The sequence below is a fragment of the Lissotriton helveticus genome, chromosome 1_1 (genome assembly GCF_964261635.1).
Source record: "Lissotriton helveticus chromosome 1_1, aLisHel1.1, whole genome shotgun sequence".
Classification (NCBI taxonomy): domain Eukaryota; kingdom Metazoa; phylum Chordata; class Amphibia; order Caudata; family Salamandridae; genus Lissotriton; species Lissotriton helveticus.
Window position 1 is genome coordinate 1123901244 of NC_136057.1, and position 14089 is coordinate 1123915332.

Here is a 14089-nt window from a genome sequence, read left to right on the forward strand (position 1 = left end):
GAGCATGGGACTCACGTCTGAGCATACCCAGCCCACTCGGGGTGAAAATTGCAAAAAACACAGTTGATGGACAAAATGTAGACCAATGTCATACATTCATCCCAGTACAAGGATCTGGGCCTAAATCCATCGTTTTTTTGCACTCCACACCACCCTGGGTTAGACACTGGCTATATGCAAATCAGCTCTGACCCTGTGCCTCATGGGAACAGTCCAGGCCGAACTACCAAGCCATGTCTTTCCCAGACCTTAATCAAGCATCCAAGGACCGGTTTCTGGCTATCAGCCTTCATTCAGCCTGGATAGCTTGACTCCAGTGGTGTGGAGAGCCTGGGACTCACGTCTGAGCATACCCAGCCCACTCGGGGTGAAAATTGCAAAAAACACAGTTGATGGACAGAATGTAGAACAATGTCATACATTCACCCCAGTACAAGGATCTGGGCCTAAATCCATCGTTTTGTTTGCACTCCACACCACCCTGGGTTAGACACTGGCTATATGCAAATCAGCTCTGACCCTGTGCCTCATGGGAACAGTCCAGTCCGAACTACCAAGCCATGTCTTTCCCAGACCGGAATCAAGCATCCAAGGACCGGTTTCTGGCTATCAGCCTTCATCAGCCTGGATAGCTTGATTCCAGTGGTGTGGACTGTTCCCATGAGGCACAGGGTCAGAGCTGATTTGCATATAGCCAGTGTCTAACCCAGGATGGTGTGGAGTGCAAACAAACGATGGATTTAGGCCCAGATCCTTGTACTGGGGTGAATGTATGACATTGTTCTACATTCTGTCCATCAACTGTGTTTTTTGCAATTTTCACCCAGAGTGGGCTGGGTATGCTCAGACGTGAGTCCCAGGCTCTCCACACCACTGGAGTCAAGCTATCCAGGCTGAATGAAGGCTGATAGCCAGAAACCGGTCCTTGGATGCTTGATTCCGGTCTGGGCAAGACATGGCTTGGTAGTTCGGACTGGACTGTTCCCATGAGGCACAGGGTCAGAGCTGATTTGCATATAGCCAGTGTCTAGCCCAGGGTGGTGTGGAGTGCAAAAAAACGATGGATTTAGGCCCAGATCCTTGTACTGGGGTGAATTTATGACATTGTTCTACATTCTGTCCATCAACTGTGTTTTTTGCAATTTTCACCCCTAGTGGGCTGGGTATGCTCAGACGTGAGTCCCAGGCTCTCCACACCACTGGAGTCAAGCTATCCAGGCTGAATGAAGGCTGATAGCCAGAAACCGGTCCTTGGATGCTTGATTAAGGTCTGGGAAAGACATGGCTTGGTAGTTCGGACTGGACTGTTCCCATGAGGCACAGGGTCAGAGCTGATTTGCATATAGCCAGTCTCTAACCCAGGGTGGTGTGGAGTGCAAAAAAACGATGGATTTAGGCTCAGATCCTTGTACTGGGGTGAATGTATGACATTGTTCTACATTCTGTCCATCAACTGTGTTTTTTGCAATTTTCACCCCGAGTGGGCTGGGTATGCTTAGACGTGAGTCCCAGGCTCTCCACACCACTGGAGTCAAGCTATCCAGGCTGAATGAAGGCTGATAGCCAGAAACCGGTCCTTGGATGCTTGATTAAGGTCTGGGAAAGACATGGCTTGGTAGTTCGGACTGGACTGTTCCCATGAGGCACAGGGTCAGAGCTGATTTGCATATAGCCAGTCTCTAACCCAGGGTGGTGTGGAGTGCAAAAAAAACGATGGATTTAGGCCCAGATCCTTGTACTGGGGTGAATGTATGACATTGTTCTACATTCTGTCCATCAACTGTGTTTTTTGCAATTTTCACCCCGAGTGAGCTGGGTATGCTCAGACGTGAGTCCCAGGCTCTCCACACCACTGGAGTCAAGCTATCCAGGCTGAAGGAAGGCTGATAGCCAGAAACCGGTCCTTGGATGCTTGATTCCGGTCTGGGAAAGACATGGCTTGGTAGTTCGGACTGGACTGTTCCCATGAGGCACAGGGTCAGAGCTGATTTGCATATAGCCAGTGTCTAACCCAGGGTGGTGTGGAGTGCAAAAAAACGATGGATTTAGGCCCAGATCCTTGTACTGGGGTGAATGTATGACATTGTTCTACATTCTGTCCATCAACTGTGTTTTTTGCACGTTAGTCTCTTAGCACCAATGTTCAGAAATGCGGTCACTCCAGTAGACAATGAGGCCTCCCTTTTCTGGATTCAGGCCCCTGGGCTGCCAAATTTCTTTCTCGGTGCTGACTGGCTCGGTCACAGGTGCTCGTAGGCTCTCAGGTGCTTCGGAAGGCAGTAGCAAACAGAGTCACTATAGTAATAGTTGTTCGGACATCGTGGCCTCCTCCTTGGGCAAGGTAACCTGTAGCAGCTACAGGAGTGAAGGTCGAATTTACTTCCTCTGCGGGTGCAGCCTAGGCTCTTCTCCTGGCACTCGCACTGGCAGCTGTTCATGTTCAGTGGCTTGTTTTTGGGGCAACTCTTCTGGCATACACAGCCGCACTTCTGCTTGTCCCAACCCCAGTCAGGTTTGCAAGAATGTTTCTGTGCATGCTCAGGGCATACACAAGCACATGTGTTGTCCTGGAGGAGCATGGGACGCTCACAGCTTGCATGAGCAACGCCGCTACAGCCGCAACTGCAGGAATCCTCGTGGAAAACTTTGTGATGTTCACAGCTCGATTTGTGAAGGCCATTCTTGCAAATGCAACTACAGGTCTCCTCACTGAACATCTTGTGGGTCCCACACCTTGATCCGTTGAGGGCATTCTTGCAGACCCAGCTGCAGGTCTCCTCACTGAACGTTCTGTAGGGACAACAGCTTGGCCTGTCAAAACTGTTCTCACAGGCACAGGTACATGACTTCTCATTGAACATTTTGGGGGACTTGCAGCTAAATTTGTCAAGGCTGTTCTTACAGACACAGCTGCAGAATTCATTATTGAACACATTGTAAGGACCACAGTTGAAGTTCTCAATGCTGTTCTTACAGACACAGCTGCAGGATTCATTATTGAACACATTGTGAGGACCACAGTTGAAGTTCTCAATGCTGTTCTTACAGACACAGCTGCAGGAATCTTCACTGAACACCCGGTGGGCTCCACACACACCGGATCCTTCTGTTGTATCCCCTAAATTCTGCACTTTCTGATCCTTCATGCAGAGGCTCAGGAGTGGGTCCCAAGACAGACCATTCCTGCAGCTACCATTATGAGTGTTGCATCGTGCATCACCTACTCAGCAGACACTCTTCGCAAATTGGCAACAAACACCCCGGATCTCTGTCTTCATTCAATCTCTCCTGAAGACCCCCATACCAAATGCAATCACTGCACATACAAACGCACGCAGCAGCCTAACCCCAAACTACGGACAGTCAAAATGGCTCTGCTTAACTGCAGGTCACTTCCTAAACACAGCACCGAAATAAACTCACTAATCCAGAATTATGACATTGAAGTGCTGTTTCTCACGGAAACGTGGATCAACTCCGCATCCAACCCAGATATAATCCAAGCCCTCCCCCCATGGTATACAATCAAACATCTGGATAGACCGCAGGGATCAGGTGGCGGACTTGCAATAATCACGAAAGCCGATCTCACCTGCCACTTCAAGGATAGTCCAATCATCAACTGTGAAAATGTTCATTTTTCACTACATCTCTCGCCGGAAAAAACTCTGTCGGGTATACTTATATACAGACCCCCGGGACCCCTTGAACAGTTTCCTAACTCTCTTATAGAAATGGCCACTTCTCTAGCCTGTGTATCGCCCAACTTTACAGTGCTAGGAGATTTAAACATCGACTTCGACGACCCTGAGAACAAAACTGCGGATTACCTCAGGGAAGATCTCTCTGGAATTAGCCTATCACTGAAAAACCTCCTGCCCACTCACAAAAAGGGCAACCTTTTGGACCCCATCTTCTCAAATATCCAAGAACTCTCCACGTCCTCCCCCCTACCTATCCCCTGGTCTGACCACCACCTTATCCTCCTCAGTATCCCTATCTCCTATCAAACCAGGCCCAGCCTTCCACCCCAAGCGCCTTTGCGCCCGTGGAATAAACTCAACACTGATGCCTGGACCCACCAGCTCTTAGCCTCCACTCCTACCTTGAACCAAGATCCTTGTCTAGCAGACATCCAATTTAGAGATTGGATAGATTTGTTGCTGGACGCAGTTCTCCCCGTTAAACAGCTCACTAGTAAGAGAAACTCATTCAAATCCCCCTGGTTCACCTCGGAACTTCTTGACCTTCGCAAAAAATGTAAAAAACTGGAGCGTATCTGGAGAAAAGACTGGACCATGAACAACAAAGAAACCTATAAATCGGTTATGAAACAATATAAAACTCTGATCAAAAAGACTCAAGCCTTCTATTATGAACAGAAAATCTTGGCTGCATCCAACTCCTCCAGGGAAACTTACCGCGTGGTAAAAAGTCTTTTGAAAATCCCTGAGCCGCAGCCAGCCGCTGATCCCACCGGCACCAGGTGCACCCTACTCGCGGAGTTCTTCTCAGCTAAAATTTTAAAAATCACAATGACCTTCCCCAACACTTCTCCTCCAACTGTCCCCCCAGCGGGTCCCTTCAACCCCGACGCACCGACGCTGAGAGCCTTCCTCTCCGTCTCTACTGAGAAGCTGATGGATACTCTCAACCGGGAGAAGAGTGGATCCCCAGATGACCCAGCTCCTATGAGCAAACTTAAATTAATAGCCCCTACTATAGCTTCCCATCTCACGAGACTGATCAATGCCTCCCTCTCCTGCGGCATAGTCCCCGCTAGTTGGAAAAAGGCAGTAGTGCGTGCACTCATAAAAAAACCTCACCTAGACCCATTGGACCCTTCTAACTTCAGACCCATCTCCCTCCTCCCAGGCATCTGTAAAGTGGCTGAGAGAATTGTAAATGAACAACTCTCATCATTCCTAGAGTCTAACAATCTCCTTCGACACTCTCAAACTGGTTTCAGACCTGGACAGGGGACTGATACCGCCCTTCTGGCTGTGACTGAGGAAACAAGGTCCATTCTAGACGCAGGAGGATCAGTGGCAGTGATCCTCCTGGACTTGAGCGCAGCCTTCGACACGGTGGACCATATCATCCTTCTCCACCGCCTCAGAAAAACGGGCATTTCAGACACTGCTCTGGCATGGTTAAAATCCTACTTGGAACACAGGACCTTCCAAGTGGCCGATAGTCACGGCCACTCTAAATCTTTTCCCTTGAACTGTGGAGTCCCTCAGGGCTCCTCCCTGAGCCCCACTCTTTTTAATGTTTACATGGCCCCTCTGGATGACATCGTCTCTCCATTTGGCATAAAAGTGGTCATGTATGCTGATGACACTCTATTAGTTGTCTCAATCAACCAGGCCAATCAATCAATGTATAATCTAGTCTCCTGCCTGCACAACATATCTGTATGGATGGGCAACTCCAGGCTCAAACTTAATGGCGAAAAGTCTGGAATCATGCTGCTGGGCAACCCAAACAATCTCCCCAAAACCCTTGCCTGGCCAACTAGCATGGGCACTCCTCCGATACCAAAACAAGAAATCAAAAGCCTAGACATCTGGCTAGACCAAGACCTCAGCTTCAGAGCCCAAGCGAGGAAAACAGCCGGCACTTGCTTTGGGCTCATGCGAGCAGCCCGTAAGATCCTACCGCTCATTCCCCCCCAATCCAGAAAAATTCTGATTCAGGGCCTCATCTTGGCTAGATTGGACTATGGAAACGCCCTATACCTAGGGGCACCTGTAGCGGTTATAAAAAAAACTGCAACATATCCAGAACGCTGCAGCAAGACTTCTGACGGGAACAAAATCTAGATGCTCAGCCAGACCCTCCCTCAAAGCCCTTCATTGGCTTCCTGTCCAAGAACGCATTTCCTTTAAAGCCTTGTGCATCTCTCACAAAATCCTACAAGGCAAAGGTCCACCAATACTGAGACCCCTCATCAAACCACACAAATCATCTCGACAGCTCAGGTCGGACTCTCTGGTTCTAGCAAACGTTCCCAGAATAAGAAAAGTCCGTGCTGGCGGGCGCCGCTTTTCCTATAACGCGTCAAAGCTATGGAACAGTTTACCCCTTAACATCAGCAAAGAAAACAATCTTCTTTCATTTCGCAGATTATTGAAAACCTGGTTGTTCCCCCAATAAACCATCTCCAGGAGTACTGTCAAGGTTTCATGATAGCGCTGGGACGCCCGAAGGTAGCTACGCGCTCTAGAAATCCTAAAAACAAATCAATCAAACCAAATCGTGCAGGACCTGTTCCATGTCTCTGTGCTTTGGCCCCAATTTGTGACGGGAATGTTCCAGCGTAGGTGACATGCCTATCAGCAGAGGCCCTCTTCATGATGGAGCGCCGTTGGGCCAGGTAGCTGGTGCATCCACAATTGGTGTGATTGAGGAACAACTTGGACACCGTTCTTGGCTCCCGGATTGGAGGAATGGTTATCTCAATAAGGGTTCTGAGGATGAATTTCTGGCTGGTATTAACGCAGTTATTGCCTTCTCCATTGCAGCAGCCTCCACACCGGTACACTGTCACGCACTTGGGCTTATAGAAGGTGCTGGAGGAAGGTGGGTGCTCGTCAGACACTTTGATGCACACCTCACGGGGCTGGCAGTGGGTCTTCTCCAACTCTGCCTCCAAGCTTTTCATGTCCTGAATCCAACTGCTCATCTGGGTCTTAAAGCTTGGGCGGTGGTAGGGTGTGCCTCTGTGAAGGGTTTCTTGTTGCTGGGCCTTCTTCCTCTTCAAGCAGAGCAGGAATGGGGCGTAATCCCTTAGTCCCTCATTCATGTCTGACTGAAGTCAGTGACTGCCAATTGCTAAAGCTCAGCTGGGTCCTGAGGTGAGTCCTCCTGCAGCCTGGGATCCAGTTCAGAGTCCAGTTTTTGGTCGTTCGTGGAGGGTAAACCCAGGGCCAGTGCTAGGCATGGGCAGCGTGGGCAGCTGCCCAGTGCCTCGCACTCAGCCCACCAGCATGGGGCCACGCACTGGTGATGTGTCCTGTCGGTTCCCTGGCGATCCATTTTCAAAGAAAGGTGTCACCTTTCTTTGAAATGGAGGGGCCTCCCTCCCCGGGCCTCTCAGGGATGGTATCTGGATACATAAGGGAGGGAGACGCTCCCTTCAATTGAAAGGAGACCCATTCACAGACACTGTGGGAGGCCCATTGTCCATCATTTTGGCACCCCCATAGTTTTTACTTTTAGCCCGCAAGCAATTCTCACACCTATCGGACTGAAGGTGTGAGAAATGCTTGTGGGCTCAAAGTTAAAACTGTGGGGGGGCGACAAAATGTTGGACAATAGGCCTCCCACAGTGTCTGTGAATGGTCTCCTTGCAAGGGGCCACTTATCTACATTAGAGGGGCCTTGTACATTCCCTTTCAGCCCTGGGCCTCACAAATCCTAGAACCGGCCCTGGGTAAACCCTTATCCGCATAGGCGTTTGGCAGGGTCTGCAAGAGGGCAATGGTGATCAGCAGCATGATCAAAGCCCACATGACTAGCAAAAAATGTCCTGGGTGCCGTTTTCCGGTGAAAAAGGTCTACACAGGATCACAAATTGCTCTGCAATGTTCTGTCAAGGGATTCGGCTCAATACTTATTCTGAAGGCAAAGTACAATCAGGAAGAGAGGTCTTTTCTCACCAAAAATCTAAAACTTCTACCAGCAATGGTAAAATAGTGGACTGTAGATACAGCTGAAGAGATCTGTGCGTAAGCCGCGGGCCAGTGGTTGAACTGCTGACAAGGGATGTTGGCTCCTTCACAGGTCCATGAGGCGAAATGACTTCCTCTAGGTTAGCTAATGTCAGAGGCAACGAGAGACAGTGGTCCATGGCATGCAGAGCACCATTAAAAGAGCGATGGGAAGCTCCCTCATTCAATGTCAGCCGAGGTCACCAGGATCTCGCACCCTCGCCTACTTTTCTTGTTCTGTGTTCAGTTTATTCACTAACGACATGACGTGGTTTCTGACCCGACTGAGGCTCCACCATCCGCACAGAAGAGGAGATGCCGTCTCTCCTCTCCGCCCTCCTCTCACGCGCTGTGACGGCGCACGTGCGGGTCTCCATCTTTTTGAGTCTTATCTGCTGCTGGCAGGGACTTGGTCGTCGACAGGGTGAATTGGAGGGGAATTTCCAGTTCACGTGCACGTGTCGTACGTAGTTAGTTCATGCGAAAATATGAGCTCATTCTCTGGGTTTTCCTCTACCAGCCCATCTCTGCCCTGTGCTCTCCCAGTACCACGCATGGTCTAAAAGGTGGCCACTGGCAAAGTATAAACACGTACATGCCAACAGACCCGATGCAGGAGGGAGAGTTCCAGTTATACATACCAACGTTATAGAAGAGGCAGTGGGAGATTTAAAAAAATATAATCGGGAGAATGTACTTCTCCCATTGACTTCTACTGAATCAGAGTTAATTTCAGGCGGGAGACAACTGAGATAAAGTCATTTTCTGCTTCAGAAATGGGAAGTTTCCGGCCTGAATCGGGTCTATTGGCATGTATTCGGCTTTTTAAACCAAAATGCCTCTAGTTTAGCGGTCTCCTTCCTAAAATTGCCTCTGTGTTAATGTTTGTCAATCAGTAAAATACATTCCCCTGATTCTTTTCTGAAATCTCCCACTTGCCAGTTGTCAAATGTTGGCAAGTATGTAAACCTGCGAGGCCCTTCTTTTATCTTGGCCGCGCATTCATATAAAAACAAGCATTTACAATGCAATGGTCCCTGTATTATTAAAGTTAGAGCTATTGGCATTGCTTATGACTTTTTTTTAAATCATAAATAAATAGCATTGTCATTTACATTGCCAATAGCTTAATCGTTAAATAAATGGCATTGTCATTTACAATGCCAATAGCTTATTCGCTCGCATATGCATGACCTATTGCATTTACACACACACACACACAGCCCCACACACACTCACAGAGCCCCACACACACACACACAGAGCCCCACACACACACATAGCCCCACACACACACACACAGAGCCCCACATACATACACCCACACAGCTCCACACACACACACACAGAGCCCCACACACACAGAGCCCCACACACACAGAGCCCCCCACACACACACACAGAGCCCCCCACACACACACACCGAGCCTCACACACACACACAGTTATCAATTGTTTTAAATTTATTCTGATATATTCAATGCATCAATACCAAATTATAACCACTTTTTTTTCTTACTATGCTTTCACAATCATCATGAATTTTATCCAATGCCCTCAACTAGACATCGACACTCCTATCTATGTACACAATAACAAAAAATAACCATAAATACACATATTAAAACAATATAGTTGTTGCTTAGAAATCCATTTTTTTCTGGTCCCAAGGCATTTCGGGAATGAATCCCTTCTTCAGGGGAACTGTAAAAAATGTGCATAAACAAATATATGTATTTTATAATTACTATTCACAGCACATTAATTTGCAGAACAAGTTACATTTCGCTTTCACCTTATAGTTGAGAACCATGAACCCATCACCACGTGCATTAAATGAAGAAGTGCTGAAAAAATCATAGAAGAAACAAAACCAAAACAAGCTAAATCTACTCATCTTCAGATACTACTCACCAACTAACTTGCAACCAACAAGTATTTCTGCTGGTTCCACTGGCGGAAACGAATGTCTGTAAAATTATAACTGTATTAATCTGTAGTTTGCCATAACATCCTACAAGATGCTCAAACTGTACTGTGCTTGTAATCCCCGCAATCCATCATTCTACCCTTTGCCAGCTGACAATCAGGTAACCCCCATTACTACCAATTTCAAAACATTGATCTTAAACAACTGCTAAGACTACATTAATGCTCAACTGTCCTTTCCCCTTATATACCTGCTGGTGTAGTCAGACTCTGAGTTGTAACTCGTCTCAAGATCGCTGAACTGTGATTGATACCGTTCTCTCCTGTCAATGCTCCAGTTTCTGTAACAAGAAGTACCCGTCTGGTTAACTCCCTTGTTTACTCATGTGAAACTGAGAACCTAATAAATGGGACGTTCTTTACCTATTGCAGCTCCACTCTCCTCCGCAACTTTGCTTTTTCAAAATCACCACGTTCTTGTAAATAATGGTCTCTCTTCTCAATAACACTTAGTGGTAAAGCAGTTTCCTTTCAAGCAGAAAATGAGAATATATGTCTACATTAAACAACCGCCACAAATACTTCCTAGTTCCACTACTCTTCATGTAAAAAAACACTCATTACCTTAAAGAAAAAACACCCTCCCACGTAGCAGCTTCTCTCGCTGTAAAATACTGCCTCTATCAATTCTTCGCCTATGAACACATCACCAAAAGATTGCCATTATTCAAAACATCTATATCATCACCCACTACCATTCCCGCGGTCACTACCACATACCTCTGTGATGAAACACGCGTGTTCGTACCCTCCATACACCCAGCTTCCCGACGCAATTCATTACAGCTGCTTGCTCAAGTATCATTGCTGAGAACTAGACATTAATGACGGACTCCTAAAACTACAAACCGACGGTGGACATCTTTGAAGAGTATCTTTGAAGAGTAAACAGTGTTGTGTACTTTACTCTGCATATTCAAGGCTGACCATACAGCACGCATGCAGCCAATGCACAATGCCCAAAAAAAAAACCTCTGTGCACTCTACTACACGTTGCAACACTTCTACGTAGATCAATACCATAACCACCATCTGGAGCAGTTCTCGCAGCTCAGCGTTGTTGCAGCGGGACGAGGAACAGGGGGGTGGGGGGGCCGAAAAAGCAAGCTAGCGAGACGGGGAACAGGGGGGTGGGGGGGTCGAAAAGCAAGCTAGCGGGACGAGGAACAGGTGGGGTCAAAAAGCAAGCTAGTGGGACGAGGAACAGGGGGGTCGAAAAGCAAGCTAGCAGACTTACCTAAACATGCGACCTCCGGCTGATCACCACCATCTTTCTCCGAGGCGAGGCAGAAATGCCTCGGAGAAAGCACGGTCATTTTTCGGATTGAGGGGCGTGTTTTCGTTCTCTCCTCTTCCCATTGGCTGGAAGGTACAATTCCAGTCAATGGGAAGAGGAGAGAAAGTAAATAGAAAGAAGCGTAAAAAAACGCCCCCGAATCCGAAAAAGACGGGGCTTGAACCGAGTGACGCCCCTCTCCTCCAATGGTTGGCCTCCGTTTAGGAAGCCAGCCAATGGAGAAGAGGGGTGGGTTCCAAGCCCCCTCTAAGAAACATTAATTCTTCGGAGCTCCGCCCACTGCTTACGCAATGCGACGGAGTCCTCGACCTAAAAATGGCCCTTGTTGCAAAACACGGGATTAAATTCATCCTCCATGGGTAATATGTGGTAAATATCTCACCCCATCCAGCTAATTTGTAATCTGGACACTAGGCCTTGCAAAAAAGCTGTGGATTAAATTCCGATACCGGTGGAGACTGGAGTGTGCACTGGGACTTGGGGGCTTATATCACACCTTCCTGTTTTCCCCTTAGCGATATCTGCACATTAGTCCTGTTTAAATTAATCAGAGTAAAGGGCCTGGAAACAAAGGTAAAACATGCGGAATTTGTTCTCTAAAATATATCAATTTTGCTTGTTTTACCTAATTTCCAAGAGAAATACTGGAAAAATAAGCTATTTAACACATCGAGTAAGTGCTCCTCCCTTTTCTGACCTAGCCCGAACGTAGACGGGGTCTTTATGAGTCTACCTATTATTTATTTATTTATTTATTTATTTATTTTGAGTCCTCATTTACTACCCAGGTTAAGCAATTAACGTCTACCAGGGCGCGACACACCATCTCAGACATCTGGGTGACAAAGCTCTAGATCATGGGTACTCACAAACTTTCTCTCGGGGGCCAAATTTACAGTGTGGTTTGTGGCTGAGGGCCGCACCGGTGGGGGCGGGGTCAGTGGAGGAGGGGGCGGGGTTAGAGTAACAAAAAAAACTGTGACCATGAGGTTGAACACAGGTCCCTGCAGCGGATGCCTTCGTCCACTGAGCCACCAGACCCGGCATACACATATCTCTCTCTCTCTCTCTCTCTCTGTCACCCTTCCTCCATCCCTCTCTCTCTCTATTTCTCTCTCTGTCTCCCTCCAGCTCTCTCTCTCTCTGTCTCCCTCCATCCCTCTCCCTGTCTCCCTCTGTCTCACTCACTGTCTCACTCCCTCTCACTCCCTCTCTCTCCCCCTCACTCTCCCTCTGTCTCACTCCCTCTCTCTCCTTCACTCTCCTTCCCTCTCCCTCCCACCCCCTCTCCTTCCCTCTCCTTCCTTCCCTCTCCCTCTCCTCCCCTCTCTCCTCCCCTCTCCCTCACACCCCTTCCCTCTCCCTCACTCCCCTTCCCTCACCCTCCCTCACCCTCACTCCCCTTCCCTCACCCTCACTTCCCTTCCCTCACCCTCCCTCACCGTCACCCTCACTCCCCTTCCCTCACCCTCACTCCCCTTCCCTCACCCTCACTCCCCTTCCCTCACCCTCCCTCACCCTCACTCCCCTTCCCTCACCCTTATTCCCCTTCCCTCATTCTGCAGGATGAGGGAACTCATTTTTGCATCTGCAAAATGAACGAGACGCCCTTTCACTCGTTGTTTTATGTTTTTGTTTGATATCATATTTCGGATAGTAAACCATTATCAGATCTCTCCAACAGCTCGTGACGGATTCTTGTCAAACTGTAATGTGGCAACTGCTGTAAGCGACATTTAATGTCTGCCTAGTGCCCACATTACTTCTGAGATGTTATTTTGGCAGGGCCTGCGTGGACTGTGAGGGTATGGAAGGAGGGGAGGGAGGGGGGCACCGGGGAGTATAGGGTAGGCGCTGAGGCTCACGGTCTCCACTGCTGACCGTGTGAATCACTCTTTCTTCTTATGGGCAGGGGGAAGCTGCGGCCCAGAAACGGCATGTATGGATGTGAACAGAGAATTTATTGCAGGAGTGGATGCTGAGTAAACGATTTGTTGAGAGACAGAGGTGATGATCACCCATGCTATATAGACAGGGCCTACACATTAGGTAGTGTGTTACAGGTCACACAGGCGTTTTTTGGCAGGGTGACTCAGGTATGCAGCCTTCCCAGGTTGAAAATTGAGTACAGTTACATTGGGTGACATGGTGACCTGATAGCAAGCACTACATAAAAACATGTACTTGTCACAAAGATGAGTGCAGCTGGCCCCCACCGGCTCATATTAAGCATTGCCAATTGCTGTGTCCCCCAGGTTCACATGCCGTGTTCTCTCCTAAACAACATACCTCCATCCTCGGCCCTAATACGAACCTACAAAACGGCACCGCACAAACTACCTCATCCACCTCTCGCTTCCACCACATGCTTTACACACCCACTCACCAATTTATGTGTGCTCAACCCTGACACTCAAACCACACCTCGCCCCTCAAGCTCACCCTTCCTCTCTCCTTCAGCCAGTTTCACATCCATTCACCTTTCACTTTCACTTTCACCACATGCACACCCTTGCACTCAACCACCAATCTACGTGTGCCACACCCTCCCCCACATCATACATCCCCACCTGCTCTCCCCTCACGCTCAACCCCCTCATCCCTCAAGCTTACCTTCCCTCTTTCACTCTCTAAGCCTCACACCCACCGCTCACTTCCACCGCATAGACACACTCGCACTCTCTCAAGCACCCCTACGCGTGTTTGTAGTGGGAACGCTCCCAGTAAGTAGTAATGAAAGAATGAAATATCCAGAAAGTAAATCGTATATCTGAAATACGAGTTAAGGCAAAGATTGGAACGCAAGCATTCCAGAACACATACTATGTCATTAGGAACTATAAACATACAACGTACTTTAAAGACATAGTGCAACAGGGTTTTGAATATTACTTACATGCTACAGTGTTCCACCCTCAAACCTGCTCTCTTTCCCTCGCTCGGCCTCGCGCTCTCCCTCACAAACACCCCTCCCACTGCCATTCACCTGCACGCCCAAACCCCACTTAATAATGCCTCAAGCTCCCTCTCCCTCGCCGCCTTGACTACGGGAACGAAGCCATGCGCAGAAGAGTTTTACAGCTTTCAC

At 48.3% G+C, this 14089-nt stretch overlaps 1 pseudogene; it reads right to left on the minus strand.

Annotated features, from left to right (window-relative positions):
* Window positions 1-2240: 2240 nt before the first annotated feature.
* On the minus strand, window positions 2241-13296 carry LOC144763554 (vascular endothelial growth factor C-like; annotated as a pseudogene).
* Between the last annotated feature and the right edge of the window lie 793 nt (window positions 13297-14089).